Source organism: Cupressus sempervirens, chromosome 9 (genome assembly GCF_028749045.1).
Source record: "Cupressus sempervirens isolate cs-2001-9-10 chromosome 9, ASM2874904v1, whole genome shotgun sequence".
Classification (NCBI taxonomy): domain Eukaryota; kingdom Viridiplantae; phylum Streptophyta; class Pinopsida; order Cupressales; family Cupressaceae; genus Cupressus; species Cupressus sempervirens.
Window position 1 is genome coordinate 457,044,706 of NC_143126.1, and position 12,970 is coordinate 457,057,675.

General features: G+C 36.2%; 1 long non-coding RNA gene across 1 annotated transcript in view; it reads right to left on the bottom strand.

Annotated features, from left to right (window-relative positions):
* Window positions 1–12,970, bottom strand: part of LOC149539296 (uncharacterized) — a 206,605-nt gene that overhangs the window by 173,943 nt on the left and 19,692 nt on the right. The window contains exon 3 of the long non-coding RNA XR_016356212.1: window positions 6,450–6,701. This is a non-coding gene — a long non-coding RNA (uncharacterized LOC149539296). Of the gene's footprint in view, window positions 6,702–12,970 lie in introns of the transcript that reaches the window.

The window sequence follows — 12,970 nt, forward strand, 5'->3', positions numbered from 1 at the left end:
AATCACCTAGTAAGATTTTGTGCCTTAGCTCCAAAAATTCGTTGTGCTCTGATAACGTTTTATGAATTTATGGTTAAATAATGGTGGATTCATGAATTATATTCATGCATTGAGATTGCAAAAATGAGCTCTAAATGACATTAGCTTCTATTAGCCATTATTTCTATGTTGCATTCAAATTTGAATCTTATCCATTGATTTCATTACATTGGATGACCCTAATTCAAAAAAAATTCAAAAAATTGGTTTATAGCTTTAGAGATCTGGCCACGTGTCGAACAAGTGCTTCCCCACATTATTTAAATCTCTTACATCTTGATAATGTGGGCAAGCACTGACCATTGATCTCTCTTCAGATCAATGGTTATGAGAAGTAAAACTTCTTTATGGAAACATGTGAAAAAGTTGTAATCCAACTGGCGTAATGACTCTTCTAACCTTTCACACGTCAGCCCACCTTGGTTGCATTTGGTCCCACTTTTCTACATGTTGAGTTAGTGCTTCCTCGCATTGCTTAAATTTATTGCATCTTGAAAATGTGGGCAAGCACCAACCCCTGATCTTGTTTAAATTGATGATCATACAATTTTGTATTGCTACAACACACAGTCAATCTCATCAACCAATAGAAAATCTCCACGTGAAGCACTACATTCTAAAAAACTCCATGCAAGTAGGCTCCTTATTATCTTCTGAAAAAAGTGGGTCCCTGATGTCACATTTTCCACACATAAGGTTGGTGCTTCCTACTTTATCTATCTATTGAGCACTTTCATAATGCAGGCAAGTGTCAGTCGTCGATCTCTAAAAGATCAATGGTTGCATAACTTGAACCTTTTTAACAATCTGAGATAAATGTGATGATATCATTAAGGACACATGTCACTAAGGCACTTACCCTCTTTATTTATCTGTCATGTAACTTCATCAAGTAGGAAAGTGTTGTTCATTGATCGAGTCAAGATCAATGGTGGAACTAAGAGATGTTATAGGAAACCGTGTTAGCATAAATGGCTGATGGAATTTTGACACTTGTGATATAGAAAGAGAACAGTTGTTAGCAGTGCTAGCTTATCTCATGAAATATGGCATTGACATCATTATGGACACATGTCCACAAGGCACTTCCCCTTTCATTATTTAAATCTCTTGCATCTTGATAATGTGGGCAATCACTAGCCTTTGATTTTGCACAAATCAATGTTCACATAAACTTGTATACTTATATCATCTAGTCATCTATCTTGACCAATAGGATGCCACCTTTTAAATGAACGTGCTCTGACAAGTCTGACAATAACATAGATTGCAATATTAATTCTAAGAATTTTTGTGCCCATAACATCATTTCCAACCCAACATATACATGTCATGTTCCACCAATGAATGTGTTCCACTTAATCAAGACTTTATAACCTAGCGTGACTCAATAACCTTCTCCAAGCTTAGTCCTACTATGCCATGTGACGCATTGGCACTTGCCCACATTATTTAAATTGTGATCATTTTCTTAATGTGGGGAAGCGCTCTCTGTCAATCTTACAAAGATTGATGGTGAGTCAAAATCTTTTTCCATTAGGAGCTGGTAAGCAATGTCAACCAATAAAATATGTTCTCTATGCTCTAGCTCAACTAAAAATTGCCATAAAGAAATGTCATTATTGCCTTCTAAAAAGTGGGTCCATGACATCACTATGTGTTGCATGTCTTGCGTAACTATCATCCACCTTCTTAATGTGGGGAAGCGCTCTCTGTCAATCTTACCAAGATCGACGGTGCATCATGATTGATGAGAGAGTGATAATTTCATTAAAGAGCCAACCAATAACATCGTAGGAAAATTGAACATGTGCTAACAAACACTAAAAATTTTGCAATATGGGTCTGAATAATCTGGCAGTTTATGGACTCTACTATGCACTGAGGTTCCAACGTCAGCAAGAGCTGTGTGGCGCAAAGGTGCTTGCCCACTTTACTTAATGTTCTTACATATTCTTAATGTGGGGAAGCGTTGGCCTTTGATCTCACCAAGATCAACTGTTAATCAAAATCTTGTTGTAGTTAAGGTTCTTAAATAAAACAATTTAGAATAGTAACTACAATTAAAGGTTGGGTTAGCAAGAGTTTAACAAAAAAATTTATAGTAATGCTTGCACCATGAAACTTTAGGTTAAATTTATCCCACCAAAATCTTTTTGAAATATTGTTTTCAGAAAATTTCAAGAGCTAGAGCAAAATTGAATAAGGCTTTAGGGTTTTTCAAGAATCTTTCCCAAGGTCTTGACCTAAATTCAAGACTTTAAAACACACACTTAGGGTTTTTTCCTTCTGAATGCAACACAGCAAGAATGGTGAAAAACTAGGCCAATAGGAGGCACTACCCCCAAACCCCTATAGAAATAATATGGCAAGAAAAACCATGCCAAATAAACCTTTGAGTCTAATTAGGCTCCACATCACAATAATCTCCCACTTCGAGATTGATCAAACTCTACAACAATAACCTCCCACTTGGAGACTGATCATAGCACTACTAAACCTATAGCTCTCACTAGAATATCAAACCACCTTAGACTTTGTAGTTCTTTTATTCTTTTTAGTCTAGAAGACCAACCAAAGCTGAAGAGAAGTTCAACTTCTCCCTTGTCACTACCTTTGTAAACATATATGTTGGATTGTGATCTATATGTATCTTATCCATTTTTAACTATCCATCATCGAAAATTGACCAAATGAAATGGTACAACAATTATATGTGTTTTGTATTTGAATGCAGAGCTGAATTTTTCACAAGATAAAAGATGCTCTGACTATTTGTAAACAAATAATTATCCTTTTGAGGTGTCCCAATTCTTCTAAGAAGAATTGAAGCCATATCATCTCCTTGGCTACCTCTATAGCAACAATGTACTATGCCCCTATAGTGGATAAAACATTAACCTTCTGCAACCGAAAAACTCAACTCACTATAGCCCCACCAATAGTAAATATATAACCTTTAGTACTCTACCTAGTATCAATATCCCCTGCCAAATCTAACTCAACATAGCCCTATAAATTAGTAGTAGAGCCCCCAAAATGTAGACACTTACTAGATGTTCCTCTCAAATTTTTGAGAATCCATTTAACAACATTCCAACGCTCAATTCTTGGATGACTCATATACCTATTAACAAGTCCCACTACATGTGTAATATCTGGCCTTGTACATACCATAGCATACATCAAGCTTCCTACAACTAAAGCATAGGGTACCTTGCACATCTTATCCTCCTCTTCTTGTGTCTTTGGACACATCTCCTTAGTCAACTTCAAATGAACAAGTGAAGGTGTGTAGACAACTTTATTCTCCATAGAGAAATGGTGCAAAACCTTCAGAATATAATTAGCCTGAGATAATGTCAATTTTATGTTCTTCCTATCTTTTCAAATATTCATACCAAGGATTTTTTTTGCTTCCCCCAAATCCTTTATAGAAAATGCATGTGGTAACTAGCATGTCAGCCCCTTAATGTGATCTATGTTAAACCCAACTACAACCATATCATCAACATATAAACATAAAATAATGTAGTTGTCATCATCCAACCTCTTAAAATAAACAGAATGATCTAAATGACACCTACTATATCCATGCTCATGCATAAAAATTTAGATACCATTGTTGAGGTGCTTGTTTCAAGCCATATAAACTTTTCTTCAATCTACACACTAAGTTCTCCTTACCTTTGACCTCAAATCCCTATGGTTGTGCCATATATATATATATATATATATATATATATATATATATATATATATATATATATATATATATATATATATATATATATATATATATATATATATCTTCATCCAAATCACCATAAAGGAAGGTTATTTTAAATTAAGTTGCTCAAAATGAAAATCTTTAGTAGCCACAATACTTAACATAGTGCAAATAGAAATCATTTTAACAACAAGAGAGAATATCTCATGTCAAAATCAATGCCTTTTTTCTGTACAAATCCTTTTACCACTAACCTAGCTTTAAATCATTTCTTACCATCGTCCTCTTCTTTCAACCTATAAACCCATTTATTCTATAAAGCCCTTTACTTGTAGGCAACTAGAATAAATCCTAAGTCTTATTTTTCAATAGAGAGTCCATTTCTTCTTTTATTGCAAACTCCCACTAAATCTTTGTATCCACCTACATAGCTTCATCATAACATTTAGGTTCGCCAGCATTAGTAAATAAAATAGAATATAAAGAGGGAGAAAATCTTTCTAGAGGTCTACTTAGCCTTGCTGACCATTTAACATTCATTGGTGTGTTTGGTATTTGTTGTTGTAGTTGTTGTAGATCAGGCGGAATTGTTAGAACATCAGCTTTTGAAGTATCATCTAGCACTACATAGTCATCTTCTTGCTTCTCATTTTGCTATAATAGATCTTTGTACAACACTTTCTCATTGAATATGATATCCCTGCTTCTTACAATTTTACAATTTTTTAAATCCCAAAGCCTATAACCAAATTCATTAATGCCGTATCCAAAAAATACAAATTTCTTTGACTTAGCTTCTAGCTTGGTTCTATTTTTAGAATCTATATGAGAAAATGCTTTACAACAGAAGGTTTTTAGAAAAGAATAACTCACCTTCTTACCAATCCATGCTTCCTCTAGAATACCAGAGCCCAAAAGAGTAGAGGGGCCTTTATTAATTATATATACAATAGTATTGACAGCCTCTGCCCACATGTTTAAGAGAAACCCAACATGTAACCTTATGCTCCTTGCATGCTCCATTATAGTCATGTTCATGCGCTTCGCCACTCCATTTTTCTAAGGAGCCTTGGAATAATTTTTTGTCTACAAATACCATGAATGGAGCAATAATCTTCAAATTCATGACTGTAATACTCACCACCATTATCAGATCTGAGACATTTTAATTTCTTACAAGTCTCATTTTCAACCAAGCATTTCCATTTCTTAAAAGTTTAAAATAAATCAAATTTTTGTCTAATCAAAATAAACCCATACTTTTCTAGTTGCATCATCAATAAATGTAACATAATAATAAGAGCCACCAAGGGAATATACCTAAGCTGGTCTACAAACATCTATATGCACAAGCTCTAATCTCTCACTTTTCTTTTCCTTCCTAGTCTTCACAATGCTTACTCTCTTTTATTTTCCATATACACAACTTTCATAGAAATTCATATTAACACATTTTAGACCTGGTAAAACTTTCTTTCAATGAAGTACTTTCATGCCTTTTTCACTCATGTGCCCAAGTTTATGGTGCCATAGCACTATATTAGAATCTACAACAACTATTTGTTCTCCCTACTTAACTATAGTAATTGCTTCTTAACATTCATTTTTCTTTGAAACAATCAAAGTAGAAGGAATAGTATGACCTGTACAAAGATATAAGGTGCCTAATTTCACACTTTTTGCTACTACAAGAGAACCTTTTTAAACCTTCCAAATGTTATCATTAAAAGTAACTAAACAACCCTCATCATCGAGCTGCCCTACTAAAATTAAATTCCTAACCATCCTTGGAACATGTCTTACCTCATGTAGTAGCCAATGATTTCCATTCTACAACTTAATCTTAACTTTTTCCTTTCCAAAAATTGAATATGGTTCATTATCCCTTAAATAAACAAGCCCAAAATCCCCTTGGACATAATCAATAAAATAACCTCTATGAGGTGTAGCATGAAATGAAACACCAGAATCTAAAACCCATGAATCATCAATACTTTCTAAAGAAAGAAGTAGAGAATCCTCTTCAGATTTGTTACTTACCACATTTGCTTCTTATTTCCTTCTAGTTTATCTCCTTCATTGTTCTTTCAAGTCCAACAATCCTTCTTCTTATGCCCTGGTATACCATAGTACCAACAATCTCTTGGTCCTCTAGATTTAGACCTCTTCCCCTTTGACTTTCCTCTTGATTTCTCATGATTTCTAGAATTATTTCTTCTCTCAGTCTTTATGCATCTACTTTTTGCATTCAAAGCACTTCTTGTTGCAGATCCACCTGAGGTTTTCCCATGAGTTCCCTCACTCATAATAACACCAATCACATCATCAAATTTTAGGGTATTAGATCCAAAAATAGAATTACTCATAGTCATTACCAAGCCATTCCAACTTTCAGGCAAAGAACACAAAATCAAGAGAGCCCTAATTTCTTCATCAAAATTAATATGCATAGAAGATAATTGACTAGTAATAGTATTAAACTCATTTAAATGATCTGCAATAGATCCACCTTCTATCATTTTCATATTAAATAAACACTTAATGAGAAATACCTTGTTTGAAGTGGAGGGATTTTCATACAGTTTTGCTAGGGTTGGCATCAACTCTTTATTTGTCTTCTCTTTTTTAATATTAAATATTACTAACAGTGTGAAGCATAATCAAATTCTTTCAAGTGCCCTTCTTTCTAAGATCTGTCAATCCTCATCTAACATAGTTCCTTGTTGCTTTGATTTTCCTTCCAATGGCTTCCATAAATCTTTCTAATAAAGATAGTCCTCCATTTGCATCTTTCATAACTAAAAGTTCTACCCATTAAAATTCTCCACCTTTAGCTTACCCTCATCTTTCATTGCTCCCACTCAACTATGAGACTCCCACTCAACCTTGAGACCTTCCTCGAGAGGATCGCCAAAAAAAAAAAGATGACCATCTGGCAAAAAAAAAGATGATAGTCTAAGTTTAAAAATGACAATAGTCTGAGCTAAAAAAATGACGATAGTCTAAGCTAAAAAAAAGTATAATCATCTAGCTCCGATACCACTTTTTAGGTTTAACCTTAATAGAAATAACAGTTACATGCAAATATAACCAATATCAAAAAATAATAGATCGCATAGAAGAGAACACAAGACACCAAGATTTAATGTGGTTCATCCAATTCCTGGGCTACGTCCACCAATAATAAGTCCAATATTATTATTATCTAGTGATTACAATCTATAATTCCTTACAGCTCAATACCATTGCAAGAAGCTATAATATTACCATTACATTAAGAAATCCCTAACCCTAATCCTATTTATACAAGCTTTTGCCACTTACAAAATTAGGCCTAGAATAAGTTGTCTAATAAGAAAAAAATTACAACCAACACCTTTTACAACATAAGGGCATTTTTGGCTTTGGGGGAGTGGCCCCCCAAAACCCCCACGATAGAATTGCCCCTTGACTCCACCCTATACTGTGATAGGGATCACACTTGGGGCACTACCAGAGAACCCTATAGGGGTTCTACCCCTTGACCCTATCTTGGGGGTGCTACCCACAAACCACCTAGAAATAATATGGGGAGAAAAATCATGTTGAATAAACCTTTGAGTCTGATTAGGCTCCACATCACAACAAAGAAAATTTGAAAATAAAATGATGGAAAACCCATGATAATCCAAGCTACCCAATGATATTCTGCCAAACCTAGATAGAGTAAGGACAGTGAATGAAGAGGTGTGGGATAAACTCTTCCTCCTGGTAGCATAGCACACACCTATTACATAATTAGAAGCCATGCCTCTTGAGATTATCAATGGTGAGAACACTATTATGCATTCCCAACCACTAGAAGAAGTTTATTTTGGGTAGAAAGTGAGGGTTCTAGACATTTTTCCACTCTAGATTTCCCATGTTTCCAATTAGCAAAGTATAAATTGAGTTCACACTAAATTCCCCATTTGATTTTTTGTCCCAAATTATTTTTTCCTCCTCCAAGAAGGAGGGAATATGGCTCCCCTTAAAAAGAATGTTAAGATCTTCTTCTAAGGCTCTATCTATCCCATCAAAGTTATCTATGTTAAAGGTCTTCAATTCATTATGTTGGATGTAGTGTTTCACCATTTCTCCCATCCCAATCTCCCCCTTGTCTTTTAACACAATGAACTTTGTTTCAACTAAAGGACCTTCTCAATCCATCTATCCTTCCAAAATTTAACCTAGTTACCCTCTCCCAATGTCCATTGTATGCCCTCTTTCAACTATTTTCTTGTCTTTGTGACATCTTTGAACCAGTCGACAAACTTTCACTAGAAAGAGTTTGGGAAAAAGGACAAGTATTCAAATACTTAGCACTCATAATGTGGCACCAAGGGTTATGATAGCCTCCATCCAACCCTCATCATAAGAGCTTTTTTTAGATCTCCAATCCTTCTAAGGTTCAAACCTCCTTGTGATTTTGGTTTGCAAACCTTGTCCCAACTAACCAAGCTTAGCTTCTTCTTTTCCTCCACCCCCATCCATAAGAGATTATGTAGTATCTTATCAATAATTTCTCTAAATATAGTAGTTATCTTAAATAGTGATAGGAAATAAACCAAGATACCTTGCAAGGAAGCTGAGAGTAATTGAAGCTTTACAGCATTACTTAAGACCTTCCCCTTCCATCCTACTAGCTTCCTCTACATCCTCTCCACCACTGTATTCCAAAATTAGGGGGTCACTTTCTTGATAGAGATGGGGAGACCTAGATAAGTATCAGGGATGATGGCAAGTTGACATTCAAATTCCTAGTAATTATTTGTTGAATAGCCATCTCTATTTTGTAAAAATATAACTTGCTTTTCTAATAATTGATATATTGTCTTGACACTTCAGTGTATCCATTTAGAGTCCTTTTCTAGACCTTCACCTCTCTTGTGGAAATTATTCCATAAAGAAAGGTGGCATCAATTAAATGCTATAGAACCTTAGGGGCTAGAGGCATAGCAAGATTAATCCCCATGATTTCACACTGCAAAACTAATGCTAGAAGATTCCTACTAAGAATCTCAACAACCATTATGAAGAGATAAGGTGACAATGGGTCACTCTATCTGATCCCCCACTTCATTGAGAAGAAAAGCCTTAGTGAGTCATTAACCACCATTAAGAAGTGGATAGTATCACTCATCTCTCCAATCAGGGTGATGAAATGTTCCCCAAATCCAAGTCTCTTAAGAATTTTAATAATGAATTCCCTTCTTACTTTGTCATAAGCCTTAAAGATATCAAGTTTCAATACCATAGCAGGGTTTTTCCATGGAGTGTAGGACCTCATGGGAAGTGATTTAACAACAACCATGATCTATCTCACAGAGACAAATCCATTTTGATTCAAACTAATAAATGTGTTTAGAATGGGTTTCATACTATTGACCATCACTTTTGAGAAAATTTGATAAATGGTATTATAGAGTCTTATTGGTCTGAAGTCTTCCAATCTAGTAGGGTCATTAATTTTAGGGATCAATTCTAAAAAATTCTCATTAAGTTCTCTAAGGATCATGCTAGTCCTTATGAAGTACCACACCACATAGATGAGATCATACTTGATAATTTTCCAAAATTCTTGAAAGAATGCCAAGGGAAAACCATCCAATCTAGGGGCCTTAAAGGCACCCATGGAAAATATTGTACTCTTGACTTCATCCTCAGTCACCTTCCTAACCAAGTCCTAAATCATACCATTATCAATGACTAGGTGAAGAACTTCAAGTAAGTCAAACTCGATCTAGATATTAACATGAACATTGGGGGGAAATGGAGAGAGGGAGAGGGAGAGGTCGGGGGAGCGGACGGGAAGCATCTGTTCAAAATTCAAACCTAGTTTTGGCCAGGAGTCCTTAGGGAAGAGGATCTTAGAAACTAGGTACAAAGGAGGGGTTTCAAGCAGAGTGTGGAGAGTTAGAAAATGGGGATGGGGACCCACATGCTGATGGTGAAGTCTAGATCAAGCCAATAACGCAACCCAATGTGGTCAGGCCAAGGAATCTTCCAGTGAAATGGGCCTTGCTCTTTGGTGTCAAACCATCCAGTAAGTCATCTTTCCCTTCGATTAAGATTGTATCAAGTTTAGAAAAGGGATCATGCATGATTGATATTCCAGATGAATTAGTTGATCATAGCATAGCTTCGATGGCATCCACACTGGTTGGAAAGTTTATAGGTCAGAGAGCAAACATTGATGTGGTGCGGTCGTTCACCGTGAAGAAATGGCATCTTAAAGGTCAGGTCAGCATTACTGCAATAGAAAAGGGGTTTCTCTCTTTTGACTTTACCTGTAATGAGGACATGGCTAATATTCTATGTGAAGGGCCCTGGAGTATAGGCTGAGCAACTTTGGTGTTGCAAAAATGGTCTTCAAAATTGGACTTAAATGAATCTTTTTTTCAGCAAGCTCCAATATGGGTTAGACTCCCAGAGCTACCCTTGGAATTCTGGAATGAGGATGTTTTTATGGGTGTGACCAATTCCTTTGAAGAACTATTATCAATTGATCCTATTACTTCTTCTAAGAGCAGACTTACCTATGCGAGGATATGCATAGGAGTAAGCGAAGGGGATGATATGCCGAAAATGGTGCACTTCGAGTCTAAGCTCGGCACTCACATACAATAGATGGACTATGAGAGCGCACCTTTTCATTGCTATTATTGTTTTAAGACTAGTCATAAGGATTTTCAATGTTTGAAAGCGAAGATGGACAAGAAGAAGAAGTCTCTCCCTTCCTCTTATCTCAATAGGGTCAAGAAAATTTGGAAGAGGAAGACCACCAGCATAAGCCACAAGGCTGATCCTATTATGGTTGGTCAGAAGGTTGGAGAAGTTAAGAAGGATGTTACACATAAGCTAGCACCTTCTGCTGCAATAGCTCAGACCAAAGATAAGAAGGATGTTCCCCATTCTAAAGAGCATGCCTAGAAAACTTCAAATGGTCAAGTGTCTGCATCTCTAAAGGAAAAGCCAGAAGCAAATGCCCTAGAAGGAAACCAAGTTGACTTTCATGAGTTAGAAGACTCTCAGATTGTGGAAGGAGTAGAAAATTTGCAACAGGTAAAGCCTATGGTTAAAATTTGGAAGGGAGCTCCTCAGTAGATTAGGAAGGAAGCAGACCCAGAAGGGATCCCTGAGTCTGAAGGGAGAAGTTTTTTGGCTACCAAAGATGAAGAAAAGGATAGAGTAAATAAGGATATAATTATCTATCAAGGCCCAAAGGATAATTTTGTTTCCTCTAGAGTAGGAGCTGAAAGTGTTGTGGAGAACGAGAAAGAAGTTTTGGTGAGGGTGCTTGATGATTGGGAGGATCCTCCTAGAACTCCAAAGAAAGCTCAAATAGTATCTAGGTCTTTGAACTCTATTTTGGAAAGAGAAGTTTTTCTTTCCCCTAAGCCTAGGAAAAAAAAATTTAGAGAACCCTCTTTGGCCTTTCTGGTGGAGACTAGAAGCAGCTGCAAACTAGATGTGGGAATAGTGGCTAGAAAAGTTAGAAACATAGAGAAGTAAACCAGAGAGGAGGAGACCAAAAGATGCTTGGAAAATGGGTGCCAAAGAACTCTTCAGGAGTGTTCCAAGAATGGAAAATGAAGATCATATCATGGAATATAAGGGGCTTAAACAGAGCTCACAAATAGGAAATTATAAGGAATTTGATCAAAGATTAAAGACCTAATATTTTGATTATCCAAGAAACTAAGATGAAAAAGGAATCTCTAAGGAAAATTAAGTTTAGTAGCATGATGAGTGCGGAGGCTTCGGATGTAGAGGGTGCCTCTGGTGGTCTGCTAACCCTATTTAATACCAAGCATTTTAGAGTTGAAGCAGTGTTTAATGAGGGTAATATTTTTCTCTATCATGTTCATCATATTCAATCCAATGAAAATTGGTTTTTGCTGAATTTATATGCTCCTAACAATAAAAGAGATAGAAAAAATCACTGGACTAAAGTAGGAAACCTAGTGCAAAGTAATAATTTAAAGAAAGGCATCATTATGGGAGATTTCAACACTCCTCTTATGGATGGGGAGAAGATGTGTGGTCTAATCTTGGACTTGGAAAGTAAATAAGACCTCTCTAGCTTCATTAATGGTTTGGCTTTTTTGGATTTGGATCTTATGGGAGGTGCCTTTACTTGGTCAAACAAATGCTTGGGATAGGACTACATCTAGGTCAGATTGGATAGAGCTTTAATCTCCCTTGATTGGTTGAAGTCTTTCTCTTGTAGGTTAGCTCTCATGCCTAGACTGGGATTTGATCATTCTCCTATCTCCCTCTCAATTGCTCCTATAGAACCTAGAAGGAACCCCCCCTTCAGATTTGAAAAAATGTGGACTTTGCATCCTGATCTTTTGGATAAAGTCAAATTTTTGTGGGGTTTAGAAGTGGAAGGCACTGTAATGTTTAGAGTTGCCACGAAACTGAGTAATATTAAGAGAATGGTTAAAGTTTGGAATAAGACTAATTTTGGCCATATCTTTCATGAGAAAGATGTCCTATCTGACAAACTTATTTCTATTCAAGCCTCTATTTAGTAGGATAGGTATGATGAGCTTAATAGGGAGGCTAAGTTGTCTATTCTTATAGACTTACATAATATCACCAGCAAAGAGAAGTTCTGGAGGAAAAGATCTAGGGTCAACTAGCTTAAAGATGGTGATCAAAATTCAAAGTCCTTCCATCTAACCACCCTCAAGCATAGAGCTAATAACAGAATTATTGGCATCATGAAAGGGTAGGATCTGCTAACTATGGAGAAGGAAATACCAGCTGAAGTTGTCTCCTTCTTCTCTTCTCTCTTGTCTTGGGATCCTCTTCTATCAAAGGTGGACTAGGAAGACTTGGTTGTTTCTTTTCCTCAAATAATCCAACCTCATCATAACTTAATGCTTTGAGCCATTCCTTCTATTGTTGAAGTTCATGAAGCTCTCTTTTCCTTGCCTACAGATAAATCTCCTGGCCTTGATGGGTTCCCTATCTTCTTTTTCAGATGTATTAGCAGGTGGTGATGGATGATGTGGTGAAGGCAGTTTAGGAATTCTTTGGAGCCAGGAGCATTCTTAAGGAGATTAACTCCACTTTTCTGGTCCTCATCCCTAAGGTGCCTGGGGCTAACTCTTTGGACAAGTTTAGACCTATTAGTTTATTCAATTCCTTTTACAAGATTATCTCAAAGGT